This window comes from Somniosus microcephalus, chromosome 8 (genome assembly GCF_052327205.1).
Source record: "Somniosus microcephalus isolate GS21.2 chromosome 8, FLI_Smic_1.0, whole genome shotgun sequence".
Lineage (NCBI taxonomy): Eukaryota > Metazoa > Chordata > Chondrichthyes > Squaliformes > Somniosidae > Somniosus > Somniosus microcephalus.
Genome location: NC_140994.1, coordinates 40,955,265 through 40,982,162, shown reverse-complemented (window position 1 = coordinate 40,982,162; position 26,898 = coordinate 40,955,265). Strand labels below are relative to the sequence as shown.

Here is a 26,898-nt window from a genome sequence, read left to right as displayed (position 1 = left end):
TTTGAGCTGGAAGCTGAAGTCATGGCACTGAAACAATGGCTGCCAGATCCCCGAGATGAAAATGATTAGTCCCGCCCACACACACACACACCGATTAGCCAACCATCAGGGGACCGTACTGTAGGATTGGTCAATCGTGACGGCACAGGATTGGTCGAACCTTGACGTCAGTCAATCAATGCTAGCAGATAATGAGTTTAATTTTGAAGGTTTTTTGCATAAGGCGCGAACAATTTTCGTCCGACCGAAAAGTAAATACGCTTACCAGCGTCCCGGAAGCGTAAACTTTCTTCGGAGGTAACGCGCGCGTAGGTACGCCGTATAACTTTCGAGCGCATAGCCGGACAGACGCACACCCGAGGACAGACAGACAGAAGGACAGACAGACAGATCGATTCCTTTATATATATAGATGTGAACTGAGAAAAGATGATATGTAAAGTGTTTTTATTTGATCTTGAAAGAATTTATCCAATCAGCGTTTGTAACCTAACATATAAGATTATTTGTACCCGATATGTACTTTTTGGCATCTTTTTGTTAAGATTTTGAAATACATAACATGCTACAGTCACTTTTGAACTTTCAATATTCATTAAAGAAACCAGTAAAGTAGTTGTATTTTGAACAACGCAAGTGTTCTTAGTATAATATTCTGGATCAGTATTTGACAAACTATAATCTTTCTACATGTGCAATGCACACATTTTGTGCTGAATTGTAAACTTTAACCGAAGTTAACTGCTGTGCATTTATAAGGCTATTTTTTTTTACTTCATGCTCCTAGCAGGGAGCCTCACCCATTGGCAGCACTTGCCAATGGTTCACTGCCGCGACCAGTGGGAACCGGAGGGAATGGAGTGCTTCAGCCGCCCCCGCCCGGAAATCAAATTTTAATTTGATTTGTTAAGATTCCTTTAAATTTCAACTAATTTACAGTTTATTGGTTATGTCCCTTTTAAAGGGGGCACGTGCTTCCTTTTTATTGGTGATGACACCAGCCAATCAAAGAAACCAACCAATAAGAAGTTGCCAATGGTTCAGGTGCGCTGTGCACAATTTTGTAAATCATTTTGGTTGGAAAATCATACCAAGAACATACCCAAATTTCTGACATGAAGCACCAGCAGGCAAATCTCATCGCTGGGAGTGTGAAGTCAGAAATTTACTTCTGGATAAATAATGGGAATGAACAGTACCCAGATGTTCATGTCAGAAGAGTAGTATTAAAGATGTGTCAATCCTTCTTGTAATTATTTTCTGTATTTTCTCATTTTTTTCTCCGATCCATACTGTTTTGTTCGGTGAGGAGGGATAGTTCAGATTCTAAATATCTCCCAATGAAGCACAATTCTGTAATATGAGATGGTGATCTTGTTCTAAGTTTCCCTTCCTAGAAGTCTCAGTCAAGATTAGTGAAATGTGTGCTCAAGTAATAGCTGAAGTAGTGAATGTAAGCAAAGAGTCTGGTATTCTAGCTTGGTAACGACTGAGCTGTAAGTTTCCATTAATCTCCTACATTTTAGTTACTTTTCCCCTCCTCTTTTAGGGCTTCCTTCACTGCAAACTACTTTCCAATTAAGAGATAGTAACTGGCTTGCTTTAAGAACTGGAACTGTCCCACAGGAGATGAATTAGAATGGTTCAGGATGAATTTTCTATCAGTTCAGCATAAGAAGAAACGTGAGCAAGTCCCCATCGGCTCACTTGGTAAATGTAATGTGCGACTGAGCCATAGAGATCAGAGTTTTCAGGGTTGATTCCCAACCTGTGCTCAATTGGCTAAACATAACTGGGGCAGCAATTGGAGCACCAGCAATTGGCCTCAGTGTAAAGTCCACGCCTCAATAATACACGGACTTCGGGAGAACAGTTTAACAGGTACTTTACTGAACAAGCGGCAGCTTGAAACTGAAACTACAGAAGCCTGCTAGGGCCTTTTATACAGAGGTGGTCACTGCCGGTACTGCAGTCTAAGACCAGTTATTCCCTTAAAGGTACATACACAACAATTCCTCCCCTTTTAGATAAACAGTACATAACATTCATTTAACAACTAAATAATAACTAATTACAATTACAATTTTCTCAGTAATATATACATCAACGGAAATAGTCATTTATAAGTTCAGTCTTTGAAGAGGCTTCCTGATCCGGACTGGATAGCGCCTTTCTCGAGTATCCTGTTCTGGCGGTGGAGTCAATTCTGGCTCATTGTCATTGGTTGGTTCGTCAGCTTCCAATACCCCTGCTTCTGAGGTAGACGCAATCTGTACTTCGGGCTCATTACCAAGTGCACATGCTTGTGGTACAGGTTTGGCTTGTTCCTGTGACTCTAGAATCTGGTCAGCATGGCGTCTCACGATGCTCTCTCCAACGTCCACTGTGTACATTAGTGGTCCCTGCTGTGTGCATATCGTGCCTGGCTGCCATTTTTCTGTTCAGTAGTCGCGGGCCAAGACTGGTTGCCCTATCTTGAAGCTCCTGGTTGGTTTCTCATTTATGTGCTGGAACTGCTTATCCTCAACATCTCGTCTTATGTTTGGTTTGAGCAAATCCAAGCGACATCTTAGTCTCCGGTTGAAAAACAGTACGGCTGGAGTTTAGTTGGTTACTGCATGTGTCGCATTCCGGTAAGCAAACAGGAAGTTATCCACCTTGTGTTGCAGTGGTAAGTCATCATTATACATTGTCTTTATGGCCTTTTTAAAGGTCTGAACAAACCTCTCAGCCAATCCATTTGTGGCTGGATGATATGGGGCAGATGTGTAATGTTTCACCCCATTATTCTTCAGGAACCTCCGGAAATCCTCAGACACAAACTGTGGGCCATTGTCGGAACAGATCTGTTCTGGCAACCCATTCCTGGTGAAGATGGTCCTTAGGACTGCAATAGTTTTCTCCGTGGTGGTGGAGGACATTTTAATGACCTCTGGCCATTTCGAATGGGCGTCCACAGCGATTAGAAACATTGAGTCCATAAATGGACCAGCAAAATCAATGTGTACCCGTTGCCATGGAGATGAGGGCCACTCCCATGGATGTAGCGGGGCCTGTGGTGGAGCGTTTTGGACCTTCTGGCATCCTGTGCATCTCTTGGTCATATCCTCGATTTCTTTATTGATTCCCGGCCACCACACAAACGCCCTGGCTAGGCTCTTCATTTTTACCCCTCCCAGATGACCCTCGTGAAGCTCATTGAGTACTCTATCTCTCAACTTGGGTGGAATTACCACTCGGGATCCACACATCAAGGTTCCCCGGCACACTGACAGCTGTTCCCTCCTTGGCGAGAATGCTGGCAACAGTGAGTCACCATATTTTGGCCATCCCTTCACCGTCAAATCATAGACCCGAGAGAGTGTCGGGTCATTTCGGGTTTCCTTCTCAATACTTGCGTTTGTAACAGGCAAACATTCGATTATGGTCGTATGGAATATCTCCACAGGGTCCACTGCAGGTGCTTCTTCCGCCGTAGGCAACGGTAGGCGCAACAGCCCATCAGCGTTTCCATGTTGTTTCGTACCTTTGTACTCTATGTCATACTGATGTGCCCCTAGAAAAAGTGACCATCTTTGCAGCTGTTGCGCCATCATCACCGGAATGCCCTTCTTTGGGTTAAAAATTGAGACCAGGGGTTGATGATCAGTCAGTAGGGTGAATTTCTGCCCGTGCAGATAGTGATTGAACTTCTTCACCCCCCACACCAGGCTGAGGGCCTCCCTGTCAATCTGGGCGTAGTTACGCTCGGCTGAGGTTAGCGAGCGCGATGCAAAGGCTATTGGCCTCTCTGAACTGTCACGGAATTTGTGTGACAGCACCGCTCCAATGCCGTAAGGTGACGCATCACATGCCAACCGAATCGGTAGTGTTGGGTTGTAGTGGGCCAATACTTCTTTTGAAGTGATTTTGCATTTACATTCCTGAAAGGCACACTTACACTCATCACTCCATTTCCATGTTACACCAGTTTGAAGGAGGGCATTCAGTGGGTGCAGAATTGTAGATAAATTCGGCAAGAACTTATGGTAGTAGTTCACCAACCCGAGGAACGACCTCAGTTGCGACACATTTTCCGGTGCTGGAGCCTTGACTACAGCCTCAATCTTGTCCGGCAACTTATGCAACCCTTCCTCATCAATCATGTGGCCACAATACGAGATTTGTCTCCTGAAGAACTCGCATTTGGAACGGTTGGCTCATAGCCCATATTCCTGCAATCTCGTGAGCACCTGTTCCAGGTAGGCAAGGTGTTCATTGTCATTTTCGCCCATAACCAGGATGTCGTCCAAATAACACTGGGTCCCCGGGATCCCTTGCAGGACTTGTTCCATTGCCCTCTGCCACATAGCCGGGGCCGATGCTACCCCAAATACCAGTCGATTGTACTGGTAAAGGCCTTTGTGAGTGTTTATCGTGAGGTATTTCCTAGATGCTTCTTCCACCTCCATTTGTAGATACGCTTGAGCCAGGTCAATCTTTGTAAAACGTTTCCCTCCAGATAGTGAGGCGAAAATATCTTCTATCCGTGGAAGCGGATACTGTACTGTGTGCAGGACTGGGTTCACAGTCACCTTGAAGTCCCCACAGATGCAAACCTTCCTTGGCTCCCCAGGCGTGCTGCTCAATGCTTTCTTCATTACAGGAACGATGGGTGTGGCCAACTCCTTCCAGTCCACCTTAGACAGCACCCCCGAATGCTCCAGACTCTCCAGTTCAGCTTCCACAGCTGGGCGTATCGCATATGGCACCGGTCTGGCCTTGAAAAATTTTGGGGTTGCGTTATCCTCAATCTTTATGGTTGCCTTTACTCCTTTTAGAGTCCCAAGTCCTTGTTGGAACACCTCTTCTGCGTCAGATAGAATTTGTGACAGACGTCCAGGTGCGACGTCATCATCTTTTTTGTCAGTCACAGTTAGTGCCAGAATGGAATGCCAATCCAATTGTAGTCTTCGGATCCATTCACGTCCCAATAATGGTGGTCCTCCATCTCGTAGTATATACATGTATAGTTTCTGTGTTTCCTTTCCGTTATATTCAACTGGCACCCTTATTTTTCCTCTGGGGTAGACCTTTTGCCCCTTGTATGTCTTCAATACAATGGACGTGTCCTTTAAGGGTATGTGTGAGAATAGCCGCTCATAGTCTCGTCGATTCATGACTGTTAGGGCTGATCCTGTGTCCAATTCCATCTTCACTGGGGACCCTGCTATCATGAGGGTGACCCAAATGGTTCGGTGATCTTCTTTTGCGATCACGTTGTGTAATTTTAAACAACTTATTCGCCTGCTCCCAGAGTCCTTATCACTCTCCTGAACTTCGGAACTACTATCTGTCAGTTTCTTTACTTTCCTGTACTGTTCCTTAGTAGTTCTTGTCATGTTGGTCTTCTTTCCCGACCTGCAGACTCTTGCTATATGTCCCATTTTTCCACATTGCCTGCATATTTTGTCTTTAAACCAGCAGTCCGTCTGCTCATGGGTTGTTCTGCCGCAGCGATAGCACCTTTCGGCTCCATACGCCATTTCGTTAGCGCTGTATTCTTGTGGTTTCTGTTGTATTTCCGCAGCTCCCCGTGCTGCTGCTTCGTAGGATACTGCCACGCTGAAAGCCTGTTCTAGCGTCAGGTCCTTTTTTGAAAGTAGTCGTTTCTGGGTTCCTTCACTCTGGAGCCCGCAGACAAACTTATCCCGTAAGGTGTCTGCCAGTCCTGCTCCGAACTGGCAGTGCTTCGATAACTTGCGTAGTTCCGTAAGATAGCATTGCTCTCATCTTTGTGCTGGTTTCTTTTATGGAACTTGAATCTTTCTGCTATCAGCAGTGGTGTAGGGCTTAGGTGTTCCTGTAAGATATGAACAATCTCCTCAAAAGTTTTCTCCATTGGTTTAGCTGGGGTAATTAAATTCCGCAATAGGCTGTACGTATTCGCACCCATCAGATTTAATAATACCGACGCCCTCTTTCCATCGGCCAACTCATTTGCCTTGCAGTACACTTCGATTCTTTCTACATACGTGGTCCAGTCTTCTATCTCGTTGTCGAAAGCAGTGATACTGCCACTTTTCGGCATCTTGGGCGATTTAAAATGGCGCCTCCCGCGCTTTTGCTTCTTCCCCAATGGAATAAAATGGCGCCTCCCGCGCTTTTGCTTCTACCGTTACTGCCACGCTGCTCCTAGCGTTCTACGGGGTAATGGCGGCGACCCGCAGCTTCGGCGCGTCTCACTTTCCTTCCCCCCCATTTGGTTTCTCTCCGCTGTCCTGTTCTCGAGCACCGACCGCGCCCTGTGCGCTCCACCCTCTCTCTCTTGTTTTCTTTTCCCGGCGACGCTGCGCGGCCCGATTTGTAGAGCCGCTCGATCGAGCTTGAACCCGCCGCAGTCCGGAAAAGTCAGCGCGCTACCTGCTACCAGCACGATTCGCTGGAACCACAGTCTCTCCCGCAATTCTCCAAACACCGATGGATTCTTTGGGCGGTTGCCCTCGGTCGACACCCGTTGCTCAGACTATGACCTTCCAGGACCTTCCTTTCAGGCGAGATCCCCGTGAGATGATGCCACACTGCAGGTGAGTTTGAACTTACTCGTCGCCACTGTAAAGTCCGCGCCTCAATAATACACGGACTTCGGGAGAACAGTTTAACAGGTACTTTACTGAACAAGAGGCAGCTTGAAACTGAAACTACAGAAGCCTGCTAGGGCCTTTTATACAGGGGTGGTCACTGCCGGTACTGCAGTCTAAGACCAGTTATTCCCTTAAAGGTACATACACAACACTCAGCAACACCAGACTACAAAGGAGAAAAATAAGCCAGACCTCCTGCTCTTGATCACTACCCAGAGAACCCCGCTGGAAAATGTACATGTGTGGATTTGGGATGAGGTCACGATCAGGCTTGGTTATGATGTGCTGTATGGTCAAACAGTGTACCAATACTCGCTTTCTAGACGCATACCTAGATGAAGAATGAGTAGTTTGCTGAAGTACAAAGGACGCCTGGCACCTGTGGAATCATATCACAGCAGAAGTGAACACGTCAGGATAGAAAGAAGAGAAAATTTGGCAAAAAATAAAATCATGGAAAGAGCCTAGGGCTTTTGTCCCATCAATCCGACTCCTTCTACAGACCATGTACGTGTATCCCATTCACTTAACCTCCTAAAGGAAAGTCTTGAATAACCACCCCCTGATTTCCAAAGTTTATCTAGCAAAGCTCCAGAATAGTCATCTCACAACTCAACCTTTCAACCATGGTCTACTGCTCCCCGTAAACAATACTTCCTCAGTTCCCCGCCTTCCCCCAATCCAGCCAGCCCCCAGCAGTTCACAAACTGTTGTGCGCAACAGGACATTTGGTCATCCCAGTCTTCATCTGTTCCTATAACCTCCAATTCCCGTTCACAGCCAGGTATTTGCCGAGCTCCTTTTTGAAGGAGTTAATCGTTCAATCTTACCTGTTTTTGTTAAAACTCTGTTCCACATATCTACTAGCCAGTGGGAAAACTTTTCTTCTAATCTCTAGTCTCGCCTTCACGTAGTACTAATGACCCGACAATGGATAAAAGCAGAGTGGGAAACTGTGAATAGCGACACTGAATCAAAGCTTTCTTTACACCGCTGTGTGGGTTTGGGGAGAGCAGCACCAGAACCAGCTTCTCTTCGCCGTTTATGCCCTGTGTTTTATTTCTATCTGGTGTTTTCTACATCAGATACCAGTCAAAAGCGGAGAAGGCAAATCTGGCAGGATGTCACAAAACCCACAAAAAAGGTCTCTGCTGGCATCGGTATAAAGTCAGACAGCTGATATTTCTATATGAAGTAGACAGAGAGATAACCGTGTGTTTACCATCAGCTGCAATTTTATAATGTAAAATGCCTTTACTCCCCATGGCCTGCTGCATTATTATGTCAACATACTGAATTACTGGGTGCTGTCTTGTTAATAGTTTTACTATTATATGTTTTTCTGTGCAGCTTAATGGGTTAGGTCAGAACTTTACTGGAAGTTCAATAATACTGAAGAAATTCTGTTAATTTAACATGTTAAAATTACATTATATGCTGCATAAACCACAGCAAGACAAATATAGATAAGCTGTGTTTGACTCGAGTAAATTCCATAGACATTAACCATGATCTAATAGTCTAGCTATTCTAAACTTGCCTGGTCTATAAAACATAATTACCATCCACTGGAGTTCTATATCGTCGCATAAAGTGTGCCATGTGTAACTTTTGCTTGTTCTAATTAAAGTTTATTATGCCCTAATAAAAGATAAAAGGAAAAAGTTTTGTTTATGTATTGAATTTACATAAATAGTTCAAAGTAATAGGTTAATGAAAACAGCCTGAGAATTGTGGAACTGATAACCACTATTATCTTTATGGGGTTATGTGTATTTCTGAACCCGCTAGACTACTTTATTCATTTTATACTGATGCAAGCAGTATGAATACACAATTCATATAAGAACATCTGTATTTTAGAAAAGCTATAACTTCTTTCAAGATTAGTAATAAAGATGGGGGAAATAATACCAAAAATAATGTTCTGTATCCTTATACTATCTATACAATCCAATTCAACAATTCATTTACTTTTAATACTGTACATTAATACATGAATCAATTCATTACTACTTATACTGTACATTAATAATAGACATCAATTCACCAAAGTCTGCAAACACCTTATGACATGCCACTGCATTCCTAGCAGTTTCTCTTTCTCCTGCAGATTATATGTCATTGCCTGCTCTATTTGAACTAATGGTGAATGGTGATTAAAGTACACATTATACACTTTACGATAACATCCATTACCACATTCTATTTAATTAGCTTGCCTCTTAGGCTCCACTGTATCTTGGATTTCTGCACTTATCAGTGATTGACTATTGTTTGACCTAAATATTTTAGTTCAAGCTTCTTGTTTTGCCCGAACCTTTCCAACACATTACCATTACGTCCGATTAATTTCAGTCTATCATGTGAACTTTGCACCAGTCCATGCATCAGTTCCCAGTGTAATTCAATGCAGCACAACCCAAGTTGAAAAGATCCCTGGGTTAATCAAAGTGATGCATTGCTTTGTTAAGTGCAGACCTGTGGATGAACCTGGCAACCAAAGCAGTGTTTAACGTGTCATCTTACATAACTTATTAGGAGAATAAGACAGCTGAAAGTAAACATTTTTGGCTCATTGTAAACCGATGACTAAATGCAAATATGGAGTCTATTTTTCCTCCTTTTCCTCATCTAAAGTTAATGGTCTAGAAATTGGATCGTGCTCGAAAATGGGCACGCAAGGGCTGTGGCATAAACTGCCCGTGCCTGTTAAGGTCAATGAAGACAGCATGCAGTATTTGTGCTGCCTGCATCATCCAGGCATGCAGCCAGCCTACCCATGCTATTCATTGGCTGCACACCTATCCGGTGGGGTGGGGGGCGCGATATCGGGCATCCATAGTGTAGTGTATGTGCCTTTAAGACAGAACTACTTTTACAGCTCCTGTATACTGTAGTACCGGCAGTGACCACACCTGTATATAAGCCTTGCGCATGCCTCTGTACCCCCAGTCTTGAGACTACCCTCCTCCAGTACATACCTGTTTATTGTTAAGTTACAGCATCCGTGTGGTTATTGAAAAACAGCATACTCTCAGAATCACGGATCTAACAGTGGCAACGAGTGTCGATTCGAATCTACCTGCAAGTCTGCATTTCCCTTCGAGGATTCACTCCGGGAGGGCGGTGTAACAAAAAAAAAAAAAAAGTCGAGGCCGTGAACACTGGCGTCGACCACGAGCAACCGCCCAGTCGTCCGGCAGAGAGTGAACATTGCAGGGGAGGCTTGGTTCCCCAGCCACGACGATCAGCAAGAGACTGACGACAGGTCCAGCGCAGACCCTTCCCGGACAGCGACGGCGGGAGCCGACCGACAGCGGAGAGGAAGCTGAGCAGCGTCGACGGGATAAGACAGAGGGTGGGGCGCACAGGGCGCAGCCGGGGGTTGAAAACCGAGCGGCGTCGAGAAAAAAAAAAAAAAAACGGAGGGAGAGAGGATAAAGCAACAGCCGGGTTCAGGACCGAGCGGCGTCGAGAAAAATAAAAAAAGAATGCGCAGAGCACAGCCAGGGCTCAAGGGCTGAACAGTGTCTGCGGGGAGAAGAAGGGAGAGCGCGGGAGACGCCATTGAGCCACAGAGAAGGAAGAGCGCGGGAGACGCCATTTTTAGAAGCCGCAGTGGAGAAGAAGGGCGAGCGCGGGAAGGAAGGAAAGCGCGGGAGATGCCATTTTGTGCCAGCGGAGAAGAAGGGGAAGCGCGGGAGACGCCATTTTTGACAGTTAAATCACACCCAGGGATGCCGAAGAGTGGCAGTATCTCTACGTTCGACAATGAAGTCGAAGATTGGGCGACATATGTGGAACGTATTGAGGTGTACTGCAGGGCGAATGAAGTGCCAGATGCTAGTAAAGCACTGGTTTTGTTAAATTCCATGGGTGCAAAAACTTATGGGTTACTGCGAAATCTAATAACCCCAGAGAAGCCGGTGAACAAGAATTTCGAAAGCATAGTAGAAATCCTACAGGACCACTTAAACCCCACACCGCTGCTGATAGCAGAACGATTTAAGTTCCATAAAAGGAACCAACACAAAGACAAAAGCAATGCCGAGTACCTAACGGAACTGCGCAAGCTATCGAAACACTGCCAGTTTGGAGCGGGACTAGCAGATACGTTAAGGGACAAGTTTGTGTGTGGGCTACAAAGTGAAGGAACCCAGAAACGGCTTCTATCAGAAAAGGATCTTACGCTGGACAAGGCTTTCAGTATGGCAGTATCACACGAAGCAGCCGCAAGGGGAGCTGCAGAGATACAATGGAGACCGCAAGAATATGGCACCAATGAAATGTCCTATGGAACAGGGAAGTGCTATCGCTGCGGCAGAACAACACATGACCAGAAGGATTGTTGGTTCAAGGACCAAGCGTGCAGACAGTGTGGAAAAGCAGGACACATAGCAAGAGTCTGCAGGTCTGGGAAGAAAACCAACAGTAAGAAATCTCCACAGGAGAAGTACAAAAAGGTACACCAGGTGATGGACAGTGGTTCAGACGAACAGAAAAGTGACACAGACTCCGGAAGCAAGGAGCTGGGTTGTCTGAAACTACATAAGGTAACCAAAATGGAGGATCACCAGACTATCTGGGTTACACTCAAGATAGACGGAGTCCAAGTGAAAATGGAATTGGACACAGGATCAGCCCTAACAGTCATAAACCAAAGGGACTATAAGCGGCTATTTTCACATATACCCTTGAAAGCTACAGAGATTGTCTTGAAGACGTATACGGGGCAAAAAGTCTACCCCAAAGGAAAAATAAGGGTGAAAGTGATATATAAAGGCCAGGAAATACCTAAAATGGATATATATGTATTGCCAGATGGAGGACCACCACTGCTAGGACGTGAATGGATCCGGAAGATACAATTAGATTGGCATTCCATATAGGCACTGAAGGTTGAGGCCAAAAAGGATGACGACGTCACACCTGGACGACTGTCAAAAATGCTAACTGACGCAAAAGTAGTGTTCCAGGAGGGACTAGGAACACTAAAAGGCATAACAGCAATGATTAAAATAGAGGAAAATGCAAGCCCAAAGTTTCATAAGGCCAGACCAGTGCCTTATGCGATCAGACCAGCTGTAGAAGCAGAGCTGGAAGGGTTGGAACATTCAGGAGTACTGTCCAAAGTGGACTGGAGCGAGTGGGCTACACCCATCGTTCCTGTAATGAAGAGGTCGTTGAGTAATACGCCTGGGGAACCAAAGAAGGTCCGCATCTGTGGGGATTTTAAGGTGACAGTGAACCCAGTCCTTCACACGGTACAATATCCACTTCCACGAATTGAGGATATTTTCGCCTCGCTATCTGGAGGTAAACGCTTCACCAAAATTGATCTAGCCCAGGCGTACTTGCAAATGTAGGTAGAAGAAGCTTCGAAACAATACCTTACGATTAACACTCATAAAGGTCTCTATCAATACAACCGGCTGGTGTTCGGGGTAGCCTCGGCTCCGGCTATCTGGCAAAGGGCAATGGATCAAGTCCTGCAAGGGATTCCAGGGACCCAGTGTTATTTGGACGACATCTTGGTCACGGGCGAAAATGAGAGTGATCACCTCGCCAACTTGGAGAAGGATTAAAGGAGTATGGGCTACGAGCTAATCGCCACAAGTGCGAGTTTTTCCAGAAACAGATCTCGTATTGTGGCCACGTCATTGATGAAGAGGGGTTACATAAGTCCCCTGAAAAGATTGAGGCAGTAGTCAAGGCTCCAGCACCGGAAAATGTGTCACAACTCAGGTCGTTCCTCGGGCTGGTAAACTACTACCACAAGTTCTTACCAAATTTGTCCATGGTATTACACCCACTGAACACCCTACTGCAAACAGGGGTACCATGGAAGTGGGATGACGAACATAGATGAGCTTTCCAGAAGTGTAAAGAATTGATCACATCAAAAGAGGAGTTGGCCCATTTCAACCCAGCGCTACCAATTCGTTTGGCGTGTGATGCATCACCCTATGGTATTGGAGCGGTGCTGTCGCACAAATTCCCAGACGGGTTGGAGAGGCCATTAGCCTTTGCGTCTTGGTCACTAACCTCAGCCGAGCGCAACTACGCCCAGCCTAGTATGGGGAGTAAAAAAATTCAATGACTATCTGCATGGGCAGAAGTTCACCTTGCTGACTGACCACCAACCACTTGTCTCCATCTTTAATCCTAAGAAGGGCGTTCCAGTGATGACTGCACAATGGTTACAAAGATGGTCCCTGCTTCTAGGGGCGAATCAATATGAAATAGCATATAAAGGCACGAAACAGCATGGGAACGCTGATGGGCTATCGCGCCTGCCACTGCCTACTGTGGAGGAAGCACCAGCAGTGGACCCTATCGAGATATTTTATTCGTCAATAATTGAACGATTGCCAGTAACGAACGCGGATATAGAGAAGGAGACCCGCAATGATCCAACGCTGTCTCGGGTATATGATTTGACGGTGAGGGGATGGCCAACACATGGCGACTCACTGTTGCCAGCATTCTCATCCAGAAGAGAACAGCTGTCAGTATGCCAGGGGACAGTGATGTGTGGATCCAGAGTGGTGATTTCACCCAAGTTAAGGGAGAGAGTGCTCAATGAGATACATGAAGGTCATCTGGGGGGGAGTGAAAATGAAAAGCCTTGCTAGGGCTTATGTGTGGTGGCCGGGAATCAATCAACAAATCGAAGACCGAACTAAGAGCTGCTTAGGATGCCAGAAGGTCCAAAATGCACCACCACATGCCCCTCTACACCCATGGGAGTGGCCCTCCTCTCCATGGCAACGGGTGCATATTGATTTTGCTGGTCCATTCATGGACTCAATGTTCTTTATAGCAGTGGATGCTCATTCGAAGTGGCCTGAGGTGATAAAAATGTCCTCAACCACTACAGAGAAAACGATTGCAGACCTACGGACCATATTTGCCAGAAACGGTTTACCAGAGCAGATTTGCTCTGATAATGGACCACAGTTTGTCTTCGAAGAGTTTCAAAAATTTGAGAAGGAATGGGGTAAGGCATTACACATCCGCCCCATATCATCCAGCCACAAATGGATTGGCTGAGAGGTTCGTACAAACCTTTAAGAAGGCAATAAAGGCCATGTGCGACGATGAAATTCCACTGCAGCATAAGATGGACAATTTCTTATTAGCCTACCGAAACGCGACACATGCAGTTACCAACCAGACCCCGGCCATGATGTTCTTTATCCGAAGGTTGAGATCTCGTCTGGACTTGCTCAGACCAAATGTGCGAAGAAATGTTGAGGACAAACAATTCCAGCACATCAATGAGAAGCCAACAAGGAGCTTCAATGTAGGACAACCAGTCTTGGCCCGTGACTATCGAACAGAGAAATGGCAACCCGGAACGATATGCACAAGGCAGGGGCCATTAATGTACAGAGTGGATGTCGGGGAGAACATTGTGAGACGCCACGTCGATCAGATCTTAGCGTCACAGGAACGCGTCAACCCCATGTCTCGAGTACCTGGGGCTGAACCCGACATACCGGTAGCATCTACCTCAGAACCAGTAGTAGTGGAACCAGATGAACTACCCGATGAAAAGGGGTCAGAATCGCCTCTGCACCAAGAACAAGAACCTCAGGAAAGGCGCTATCCCGAAAGGGTCAGGAAGCCGCCCCAAAGACTGAATCTATAAATGGACTATTGTTGTTTAATGTACATGTTAACGTGTTAATTGTTATTTGAATATTAGGGGCTCTACTAATCTAAAAGGGGAGGAATTGTAGTGTATGTGCCTTTAAGACAGAACTACTTTTACAGCTCCTGTATACTGTAGTACCGGCAGTGACCACACCTGTATATAAGCCTTGCGCATGCCTCTGTACCCCCAGACTTGAGACTACCTTCCACCAATACATACCTGTTTATTGTTAAGTTACAGCATCCGTGTGGTTATTGAAAAACAGCATACTCTCAGAATCACGGATCTAACACATAGCACTTCTTAAAGGCAACCAGCATCTCTTAAGGGGGATGTGCATTCTGGCTACAGAAACCTAGAACCACTTGCTGAACAAATGGCTGAAGTAGGGAGTGAGTGGGCACCAAGGATCTCTGATGCTGCACTGGAGGCCTTTATGCAGGCAGTGAAGATGAAGAGGTACATCCATTTTCCCCCAGGGGGCAGGAAACCCTCCAGGCATGTTCTGAGTCGACAGTGGGAAGAAATCGCGAGACCACTCTCCAAGGTCACCTGGGCAAACACAAGAGAGGCAAGCAATTGGAACGACCCCTCCTGGCTGATCCTTCGCATCCTGAACCTGTGGATGCAGTTTTAGCCAAGTCCAGGAGCAGACCTACCAGAGGGTCTTCTGATGTGCTCATACCCCTGCATACCAACTGACTGAAGATAAGGGACATAGGGCTAAAATGTAACTAAAAATTGAGGAGCAGCCCATTTGAGATAGGCTAACTGAGCAGAGACCATGGATTAAACTGAGAGCCTTCCTGTTCTATATGGTTCAGTTGCACACCACAGAGCATTAACCCACTGAGCCATCAGGAACCTGGAAATTTTTCTTTGTTGAATTTAAAACATTGTAACATTTGGTGGTTAGGGCAGATTTACATTCACTTTGGGTATTTAAATTACGTAAGCATGTTTCAACAGAATACTTATGTTGTGTATGTACCTTTAAGGGAATAACTGGTCTTAGACTGCAGTACCGGCAGTGACCACCCCTGTATTAAAGGCCCTAGCAGGCTTCTGCAGTTTCAGTTTCAAGCTGCCTCTTGTTCAGTAAAGTACCTGTTAAACTGTTCTCCCGAAGTCCGTGTATTATTGAGGCACGGACTTTACAGTGCCGACGACTAAGTTCAAACTCACCTGCAGTGTGGCATCATCTCACGGGGATCTCGCCTGAAAGGAAGGTCCTGGAAGGTCGTAGTCTGAGCAACGGGCGTCGACCGAGGGCAACCGCCCAAAGAATCCATTGGTGTTTGGAGAATTGCGGGAGAGACTGTGGTTACAGCGAATCGTGCTGGTAGCAGGTAGCGCGCTGACCCTTCCGGACTGCGGCGGGCTCAAGCTCGATCGAGCGGCTCTACAAATCGGGCCGCGCAGCGTCGCCGGGAAAAGAAAACAAGAGAGAGAGGGTGGAGTGCACAGGGTGCGGTCGGTGCTCGAGAACAGGACAGCGGAGAGAAACAATACGGGGGGGGAAGGAAAGCGAGACGCGCCGAAGCTGCGGGTCGCCGCCATTACCCCGTAGAATGCTAGGAGCAGCGTGGCAGTAAGGGGAAGAAGCAAAAGCGCAGGAGGCGCCATTTTATTCCATTGGGGAAGAAGCAAAAGCGCGGGAGGCGCCATTTTAAATCGCCCAAGATGCCGAAAAGTGGCAGTATCACTGCTTTCGACAACGAGGTAGAAGACTGGACCACGTATGTGGAAAGAATTGAAGTGTACTGCAAGGCAAATGAGGTGGCTGATGGAAAGAGGGCGTCGGTATTATTAAATCTGATGGGTGCGAGTACGTACGGCCTATTGCGGAATTTAATTACCCCAGCTAAACGAATGGAGAAAAGTTTTGAGGAGATTGTTCATATCTTATAGGAACACCTAAGCCCTACACCACTGCTGATAGCAGAAAGATTCAAGTTCCATAAAAGAAACCAGCACAAAGATGAGAGCAATGCTGACTATCTTACGGAACTATGCAAGTTATCGAAGCACTGCCAGTTCGGAGCAGGACTGGCAGACACCTTACGGGATAAGTTTGTCTGCGGGCTCCAGAGTGAAGGAACCCAGAAACGACTACTTTCAAAAAAGGACCTGACGCTAGAACAGGCTTTCAGCGTGGCAGTATCCTACGAAGCAGCAGCACGGGGAGCTGCGGAAATACAACAGAAACCACAAGAATACAGCGCTAACGAAATGGCGTATGGAGCCGAAAAGTGCTATCGCTGTGGCAGAACAACCCATGAGCAGAAGGACTGCTGGTTTAAAGACAAAATATGCAGGCAATGCGGGAAAATGGGACATATAGCAAGAGTCTGCAGGTCGGGAAAGAAGACCAACATGACAAGAACTACTAAGGAACAGTACAGGAAAGTAAAGAAACTGACAGATAGTAGTTCCGAAGATCCGGAGAGTGATAAGGACTCCGGGAGCAGGCGACTAAGTTGTTTAAAGTTACACAACGTGATCGCAAAAGAAGATCACCGAACCATTTGGGTCACCCTCATGATAGCAGGGTCCCCAGTGAAGATGGAATTGGACACAGGATCAGCCCTAACTGTCATGAATCGACGAGACTATGAGCGGCTATTCTCACACATACCCTTAAAGGACACGTCCATTGTATTGAAGACATACAAGGGGCAAAAGGTCTACCCCAGAGGAAAAATAAGGGTGCCAGTTGAATATAACGGAAAGGAAACACAGAAACTATACATGTATATACTACGAGATGGAGGACCACCATTATTGGGACGTGAATGGATCCGAAGACTACAATTGGATTGGCATTCCATTCTGGCACTAACTGTGACTGACAAAAAAGATGATGACGTCGCACCTGGACGTCTGTCACAAATTCTATCTGATGCGGAAGAGTTGTTCCAACAAGGACTTGGGACTCTAAAAGGAGTAAAGGCAACCATAAAGATTGAGGATAACGCAACCCCAACATTTTTCAAGGCCAGACCGGTGCCATACGCGATACGCCCAGCTGTGGAAGCTGAACTGGAGAGTCTGGAGCGTTCGGGGGTGCTGTCCAAGGTGGACTGGAGCGAGTGGGCCACACCCACCGTTCCTGTAATGAAGAAAGCATTGAGCAGCACGCCTGGGGAGCCAAGGAAGGTTCGCATCTGTGGGGACTTCAAGGTGACTGTGAACCCAGTCCTGCACACAGTACAGTATCCGCTTCCGCAGATAGAAGATATTTTCGCCTCACTATCTGGAGGGAAACGTTTTACAAAGATTGACCTGGCTCAAGCGTATCTACAAATGGAGGTGGAAGAAGCATCTAGGAAATACCTCACGATAAACACTCACAAAGGCCTTTACCAGTACAATCGACTGGTATTTGGGGTAGCATTGGCCCCGGCTATGTGGCAGAGGGCAATGGAACAAGTCCTGCAAGGGATCGCGGGGACCCAGTGTTATTTGGACGACATTCTGGTTACGGGCGAAAATGACAGTGAACACCTTGCCTACCTGGAACAGGTGCTCACGAGATTGCAGAAATATGAGCTACGAGCCAACCGTCCCAAATGCGAGTTCTTCAGGAGACAAATCTCGTATTGTGGCCACATGATTGATGAGGAAGGGTTGCATAAGTCGCCGGACAAGATTGAGGCTGTAGTCAACGCTCCAGCACCAGAAAATGTGTCGCAACTGAGGTCGTTCCTCGGGTTGGTGAACTACTACCATAAGTTCTTGCCGAATTTATCTACAATTCTGCACCCACTGAACGCCCCCCTTCAAACTGCTGTAACATGGAAATGGAGTGATGAGTGTAAACGTGCCTTTCAGGAATGTAAATGCCAAATCACTTCAAAAGAAATATTGGCCCACTACAACCCAACACTACCGATTCGGTTGACATGTGATGCGTCACCTTACGGCATTGGAGCGGTGCTGTCACACAAATTCCGTGACGGTTCAGAGAGGCCAATAGCCTTTGCATCGCGCTCGCTAACCTCAGCCGAGCGTAACTACGCCCAGATTGACAGGGAGGCCCTCAGCCTGGTGTGGGGGGTGAAGAAGTTCAATCACTATCTGCACGGGCAGAAATTCACCCTACTGACTGATCATCAACCCCTGGTCTCAATTTTTAACCCAAAGAAGGGCGTTCCGGTGATGACGGCGCAACGGCTGCAAAGATGGTCACTTTTTCTAGGGGCACATCAGTATGACATAGAGTACAAAGGTACGAAACAACATGGAAACGCTGATGGGCTGTCGTGCCTACCGTTGCCTACGGCGGAAGAAGCACCTGCAGTGGACCCGGTGGAGATATTCCATGCGACCATAGTCGAATGTTTGCCTGTTACAAACGCAAGTATTGAGAAGGAAACCCAAAATGACCCGACACTCTCTCGGGTCTATGATTTGACGGTGAAGGGATGGCCAGCATATGGCGACTCACTGTTGCCAGCATTCTCGCCAAGGAGGGAACAGCTGTCAGTATGCCGGGGAACCTTGATGTGTGGATCCCGAGTGGTAATTCCACCCAAGTTGAGAGATAGAGTACTCAATGAGCTTCACGAGGGTCATCTGGGAGGGGTAAAAATGAAGAGCCTAGCCAGGGCGTTTGTGTGGTGGCCAGGAATCGATAAAGAAATCGAGGATATGACCAAGAGATGCACAGGATGCCAGAAGGTCCAAAACGCTCCACCACAGGCCCCGCTACATCCATGGGAGTGGCCCTCATCTCCATGGCAACGGGTACACATTGATTTCGCTGGTCCATTTATGGACTCAATGTTTCTAATTGCTGTGGACGCCCATTCGAAATGGCCAGAGGTCATTAAAATGTCCTCCACCACCACGGAGAAAGCTATTGCAGTCCTAAGGACCATCTTCGCCAGGAATGGGTTGCCAGAACAGATCTGTTCCGACAATGGCCCACAGTTTGTGTCTGAGGATTTCCGGAGGTTCCTGAAGAATAATGGGGTGAAACATTACACATCTGCCCCATATCATCCAGCCACAAATGGATTGGCTGAGAGGTTTGTTCAGACCTTTAAAAAGACCATAAAGGCAATGTATAATGACGACATACCACTGCAACACAAGGTGGATAACTTCCTGTTTGCTTACCGGAATGCAACACATGCAGTAACCAACCAAACTCCAGCCGTACTGTTTTTCAACCGGAGACTAAGATGTCGCTTGGATTTGCTCAAACCAAACATAAGACGAGATGTTGAGGATAAGCAGTTCCAGCACATAAATCAGAAGCCAACCAGGAGCTTCAAGATAGGGCAGCCAGTCTTGGCCCGCGACTACTGAACAGAAAAATGGCAGCCAAGCACGATATGCACACAGCAGGGACCACTAATGTACACAGTGGACGTTGGAGAGAGCATCGTGAGACGCCATGCTGACCAGATTCTAGAGTCACAGGAACAAGCCAAACCTGTACCACAAGCATGTGCACTTGGTAATGAGCCCGAAGTACAGATTGCGTCTACCTCAGAAGCAGGGGTATTGGAAGCTGACGAACCAACCAATGACAATGAGCCAGAATTGGCTCCACCGCCAGAACAGGATACTCGAGAAAGGCGCTATCCAGTCCGGATCAGGAAGCCTCCTCAAAGACTGAACTTATAAATGACTATTTCAGTTGATGTATATATTACTGAGAAAATTGTAATTGTAATTAGTTATTATTTAGTTGTTAAATGAATGTTATGTACTGTTTATCTAAAAGGGGAGGAATTGTTGTGTATGTACCTTTAAGGGAATAACTGGTCTTAGACTGCAGTACTGGCAGTGACCACCCCTGTATAAAAGGCCCTAGCAGGTTTCTGTAGTTTCAATTTCAAGCTGCCTCTTGTTCAGTAAAGTACCTGTTAAACTGTTCTCCTGAAGTCCGTGTATTATTGAGGCGCGGACTTTACAACTTATAACTTAGCTCAAACAGTTATAAACCTTACAATACAGTGAAATATAGTGAAATCACAGCATCGGATACCGTGGAACCTTGATTTTCCACGCTCCTGTCAGATATGTTCTCACTTATACATGAAACATTTTGCAGAGAATCAACAGACTGTAGGGAACTGCTTAAATTGTTAGCTAGTTAACGTGGATTCTTACGCAATTCAGAGACAATTGTTTGAACTGTGTTAAAGCTATTCTGCACAAACTGCCAATACCAGTGTGTAAATCAGTACTAGTAAAATAGGTGAAACACTGGTTTTAGTTAAAGAGCTGCTAATGATCAGAGCCACTGTTTTGCACAGACGGAATTAATCCCATTTTTTTTATCATTGCATGATTTCCCAGGATTATTGCAAGTGTTTTGCGGATCACTTTTCCTGCAATTCCAAACATGTATAATTAGGTCGATTGATTTATCCTGACTAAATAGCCCTGAAAATTCTGGGACCTTGGGGCTGTAAAAAGAAGCAGCATCTGGGTAGATGGAGGCAGAATTTGAGGCTGGACTCAGTTACATTGAGCCTGTGTCCTTTTTGCTGCCCGTCAGATGTTGCAGCCTGTGAGGTTAAAAGATCTGTGCTGCTTAAGCTCCACCCACCTGAGTCCTAAAGTTACCAACGGGCATAATTACCAGCTGATAGTGTGTTAAACATGTACCTCGCTCACTATCACTTTAAACATTTGGCATGTATAAAGTACAGGTGAAAGGAGTGTATGTTTATTGTTACTGTTAAGAGTTGAGCACGCTCCAGATACTTTTTCTCGTGTCCAGTGCAAAATCCCACTCCCACAGACAAGCCCATGCTCCCTAGGAACCGAAACATAACCTTACTAGCTGGGGGGGCCCGGCGTTGCCAGGGCTTTTTTGGGCCGCGCGGTTTACAGCCGGGCGCTGCCGCTCCCCCGCTCTGTGTCACTCTTTCCCTCCCTGACCCTCTCTCTCCCTCCCTGCTACGCTCTCTCCCTGCCCCTCTCTCTGTCCCCTCTCTCTTTCCCCCCCTCTCTCTCTGCCCCTGTCTGTCTCCTCTCTCCCTCCCTCCCTCTCTCTCCCTCTCCCACTCTCTCCCTCCCCCTCTTTTGGCACCCGGGGAAGGGCTTTGAAAATGGAGCCCGGCTGCGGTGGCTGTGCGCGGCCTAGCGCTTCAGGCCCGGCCGGGCTCTCGGGCCGATACTGACCCCAGCTGAGCTCCCGGTGCAGCCGGCTGCGGGCCGCGCGGTTAACGGCCGGCCGCTGCCGCTCCCCAGCCCACTCTGTGTCTCGGGCCGAGCGGTTGTCAGGCCCGGCCCGAGTGACCCCAACTCACCTTCCGCTCCGGTGGGCCGGGAGCGGGATACTGTGCTGGAGCCGCAATGTGGGGGTATGTTGTGCTGGTGCTGTCGCTGTTGCGATTAAAAAAATGGCGGCGAAGTTTCGGGAGGCTGCAGGATTAGGCTGGCCCACAGACAGAATGAAACGCCCCCCGTGACGCACCGATTGGTCAACCATCAGGTCACTGAACTGTAGGATTGGTCAACCATCACGTCACTCAACGCTAATGAGCGGTAGGATTGGTCAACCGCTAATGAGCGGATTTTTGAACGTTTTTTGTATACTGTCGGAAAAATATTTGTCTGACCAAAAAATAAATATGCCTATGACACTTCCCTGAACATCAGCTTTCTTTTGATATAACATATGCGTAGGTACGCTCTATAACTTTTGAGTGTATAGCGGACAGACGGACGGACAGACAGACGGACGGACTGCTTTTTATTTATTTATATATATATAGATAGATAGATGTACAAAACAATGTGGAATAATGGGATGCAGGATGAACAATTAACTCTTTCACCAATTAGGTGCACAATGGAAATAGTGCAGGTTATTACTGGATACACCTGGTCACTCTACCTTACGGAGAAATAACATACTCCTGATATAAATAATTGACAAGATATGGAAACCATACTGGTGCGAAAATTTTAACCCTGGCACCAGTCACTTTGCACACAGTGAAATGCCATGAATGCACCATTCCTTAACGTGGCAGGCCACATCTGCCAAATAACCATGCCGAAACCACCTTATCCTGCAGTTTCATGTGCAGTTATTTAAAATTTCACGTTTTGCTGTGGCCCTACTATATTGTAACCAAAGACAAATAAATACTCAGCACAATGTTTAAGTCAAGTGCATCGCATTTATTCCTCTACTGTACAGTGCGTGAATAATGGCAGTTTAATTTAGCACACTCCTGTCCCTTGGTGCTTGTGTTTTGTTTTAGATGAGTGACATCTAACCCACCATTCCTTCTAAGTGATTGTGGAGGAGTAAGCATGATATATGGCTGCAGGATTTCAGTGACAAGCTGCTGAACTTCTGGTGGCCCTGCATCTCCCTCTGAATTGCAGTTTGCAGCTGATTAAGAGGATAAATACTATTTCCTTTTCATTGGCTGGCCCACGGTACGGGAGATATAACCCACAGTTTAGCTTATCGGTTGAAAACAGCAAAATTGTTACACCTCCCAAAAATGTACAAACTCAGTTAATCCCTAGTGTACGAACAGCAATTTCTAGGCTTGTATCTGACGTGTTCAAGTACACTATGTAAGCAGGTAGATGGTACTTTCAGAAGAAGTTAAAAGCAATAGCTCTGGGATATTAGTGATGAATGCATTAACATTAGCCCCACAGTATAATCTCAGGGCCAATATTGATTCTCGGATATTTAACCACTGCAAGTGTGGCAAAGAAATCTATGGTTGAAAGCTTGACTTTGGTAATAATAAACTGTGACATTTGAAGTTGGTTCAGACCCAGTTAACACAAAGTAAAATGTGGCCTATTCATTTGTTCTTGGTATTTGTCTGTTAATTTTGAGGAGAAATTGTTCAGCGGAATGGATTCTGATCTGTGGCAGATTTCCAATGTGAAGTGGATTTGAAATCTTCTGAACTCACTAAGTACGTGGGAAAGCGCTCACAAGCATAGGAAATATTTGAATGATTTTCAAATTGGATACAATTAAATTTGCCTGACAAATTAAATTTACTTCTCAACGGTGCAAAACATAATTTCATAAATGTGCAATAACTTAATTTTTCTTAAGCAAGCAAGTTTTACTCAGTGATTTCTCCAAAATGCAAAAAGAAAAAAGACAATGTTGAAACATTCGCTGTTGCTGCGATAGCTCATCTTAATGTGCCTACCTTTTAAAATAACAATGTTGATGGACCTGGTAAAACTAACTGATGAATTATCTCCATTAGGAACATATTTTAAGTCACACTTACTAACTTAGCCAATGTCTGGTTACAACAGCGTGCCCCTGAGTTATGTAACTAAGATTATGACACCAAAAGCTGGTTAAAAACCTGTACAATTAGCAAAGAGAGTAATGTGATATGAGCATGTTAAATGTTCATAATATAGCATCAGTAACAGTGGGTTCTGTAGTGTCCGTGTGTAGATAAAGACACTGAAGACAGGAGTTGGTTCATAGGTATTTACTAAGCAAGTCTTGGGGGGGGTTTCTAAAGGATATACACAATACATAGGCTTATATAGCCCAAGTGGCAATTACCGGCATTACGCACACCTGGGGCTCTTAAAGGCACATACACCATAATTGCTCTTAAAGGCACATACACCACAATTCCTCCCCTTCTAGCTAACTAGTACATCATATTTTAAGTAATTATTAATTACGTTATATGCAAAATAATATACATTGCTGTATTAATTAATTATAAGTTAGTCTCTCAGGAGGCTTCCTGACTCGGTCCGGATAACGCCTCGGGGGTGTAGTAGTTTCTGGTGGTGTAGTAGGTTCTTCTGGCAAGGCTGATTCAGCTTGAAGGCCAGTGTCGGGTTCATCGGGCTCCAGTATCACCGGATCGGAGGTAGATATGGGTATCTCTACTTCATCGTTAGATGTATAGAGTGGTGGTGTAGGTTGTCCCTTTTCGGATGACTTGATGATTTGGTCAGCATGGCGCCTTATTATGCTGTCTCCGATGTCCACGGTATACATCAGTGGTCCTAATCGTGTGCAGATAGTTCCAGGCTGCCATTTCTCGGTACGGTAGTCCCGGGCCAAAACCGGTTGGCCTATCTGGAAGGCCCTAGTTGGCCTTTCATTCATGCCCTGAAACTGCCGGTTCTCCACGTCCCTTCGGATGTTGGGCTTGACCAAATCCAGCCGGCATCTTAGGTTTCTATTGTAGAACATCATGGCGGGAGTTTGGTTAGTAACCATATGCGTTGCATTCCTATATGCAAATAAGAAGTTATCCACCTTGTGCTGAAGTTTTATGTCTTCATTACCCATGGCCTTGATGGCCTTCTTGAAGGTCTGGACAAACCTTTCAGCCAATTCATTGGTGGCGGGATGGTATGGGGCGGACATGTAGTACTTTACCCCATTGTTCTTTAAGAACTTTCTGAATTCTTCGGACACAAATTGCGGTCCATTATCAGAACATATCTGCTCCGGCAGCCCATTCCTGGCAAATATGGTCCTTAATACTGTGATGGTTTTTTCCGTGGTGGTGGAGGACATCTTTATTACCTCCGGCCACTTGGAGTGTGCATCAACTGCGATTAAGAACATTGAGTCCATAAATGGACCAGCAAAGTCGATGTGCACCCTTTGCCAGGGAGATGAGGGCCACTCCCATGGATGTAGAGGGGCCTGTGGCGGAGCATTTTGGACCTTCTGGCATCCTAGGCAGCTCTTGGTCATGTCTTCGATGTCTCCATCGATACCTGGCCACCATACAAATACCCTAGCTAGGTTCTTCATTTTCACTCCACCCAGATGCCCCTCGTGGAGCTCCTTTAGCACTTTATCCTGGAGTTTGGGTGGAATCACCACTCTGGATCCACACATCAAGGTTCCTCGGCACACTGACAGCTGTTCTCTTCTTTGTGAGAATGCTGGCAACAGTGGTTCGCCATGTGCTGGCCATCCCTTCACTGTTAAATCGTAGACCCGTGAGAGAGTAGGGTCATTTCTTGTCTCCCTTTCAATGGCAGAATTTGTCACCGGTAGACATTCCACTATGGTAGAGTGGAATATCTCTACTGGGTCTACTGTAGGTGCCTCTTCTATCGTTGGCAATGGTAGGCGTGATAAACCGTCAGCATTCCCATGCTGTTTTGACCCTTTGTATTCAATGTTGTATTGGTGTGCCCCTAGAAAAAGGGACCACCTCTGTAGTCTTTGTGCCGTCATAATGGGGACACCTTTTTTAGGGTTGAATATGGAGATGAGGGGTTGATGGTCAGTCAGCAAGGTAAATTTTTGTCCGTGTAGGTAATGGTTGAATTTCTTCACTCCCCATACCAGGCTGAGTGCTTCCCTGTCTATCTGGGCATAGTTACGCTCAGCTGAGTTCAATGAGCGTGACGCAAAAGCTATCGGCCGTTCCGAGCCATCAGGGAATCTATGGGACAATACCACTCCTATGCCGTAAGGGGATGCATCGCACGCCAGTCTGATTGGTAGTGATGGGTTGTAATGAGCCAAATTTTCTCGGATGTGATTAAGTCTTTACATTTATGGAAGGCACGTTTACAGTCTTCGTTCCATTTCCAAATCACTCCTGTCTGTAGAAGATCATTAAGAGGGTGTAGAATAGTTGATAAGTTCGGTAAAAATTTATGATAGTAATTTATTAATCCCAGGAATGACCTTAATTGTGAAACATTTTCAGGTGCTGGGGCTTTTATAACTGCTTCAATTTTTTCAGGTGACTTATGCAACCCTTCCTTATTAATTATGTGGCCACAATATGATATCTGATTTTGGAAAAATTCGCACTTGGGGCGATTTGCTCGTAGGCCCCGTTCTTTCAGCCTAGTGAGCACCTGCTCCAAATTGGCAAGGTGCTCGTTGTCATTTTCTCCTGTTATAAGGATGTCGTCTAGGTAGCATTGAGTCCCCGGAATCCCTTGCAGGACTTGCTCCATAGCTCTTTGCCAGATAGCTGGAGCTGATGCTATTCCAAAAACCAGTCGATTGTACTGGTACAGGCCTTTGTGTGTGTTTATTGTGAGATACTTTTTAGAGGTCTCCTCAACCTCCATCTGTAGATATGCCTGTGCCAAGTCAATTTTTGTGAAACGTTTCCCTCCGGATAGTGAGGCGAAAATATCTTCTATCCTCGGGAGAGGATACTGTACCGTGTGAAGGACCGGGTTTACAGTCACCTTAAAGTCCCCACAGATGCGAATTTTTTTCTGTTCCTCAGAGTTATTTTTCAATGTTTTTTTCATGACTGGAACGATGGGTGTTGCCCATTCGCTCCAGTCTATTTTGGATAATACACCTGCCTTTTCCAAATTCTTCAGCTCTGCCTTGACTGCCGGACGTATTGCGTATGGCACCGGTCTTGCCTTAAAATGTTTTGGAATTGCTGTATCTTCCACTTTTATTGAGGCGGTGATGCCTTTCAAGGTTCCTAGTTTCTCTTGAAACACTTCTTTGGCGTTGGCCAAGATGTCTTTTAATCGTTCAGGTATGATGTCATCATTGTTTTTTTCCTTACTGGTCACCGTCAGTGCCTGAATGGAGTGCCAGTCTAAACGTATCTTCCTTATCCATTCACGTCCCAACAACGGTGGACCACCATCTTGTAGAATGTATAAATACAA

General features: G+C 46.0%; 1 protein-coding gene across 1 annotated transcript in view; it reads left to right on the top strand.

The window, feature by feature from the left end:
• The window catches only part of LOC147113478 (inactive carboxypeptidase-like protein X2), a 294,748-nt gene that overhangs the window by 184,386 nt on the left and 83,464 nt on the right, over nucleotides 1-26,898 (top strand). The window lies entirely within an intron of this gene.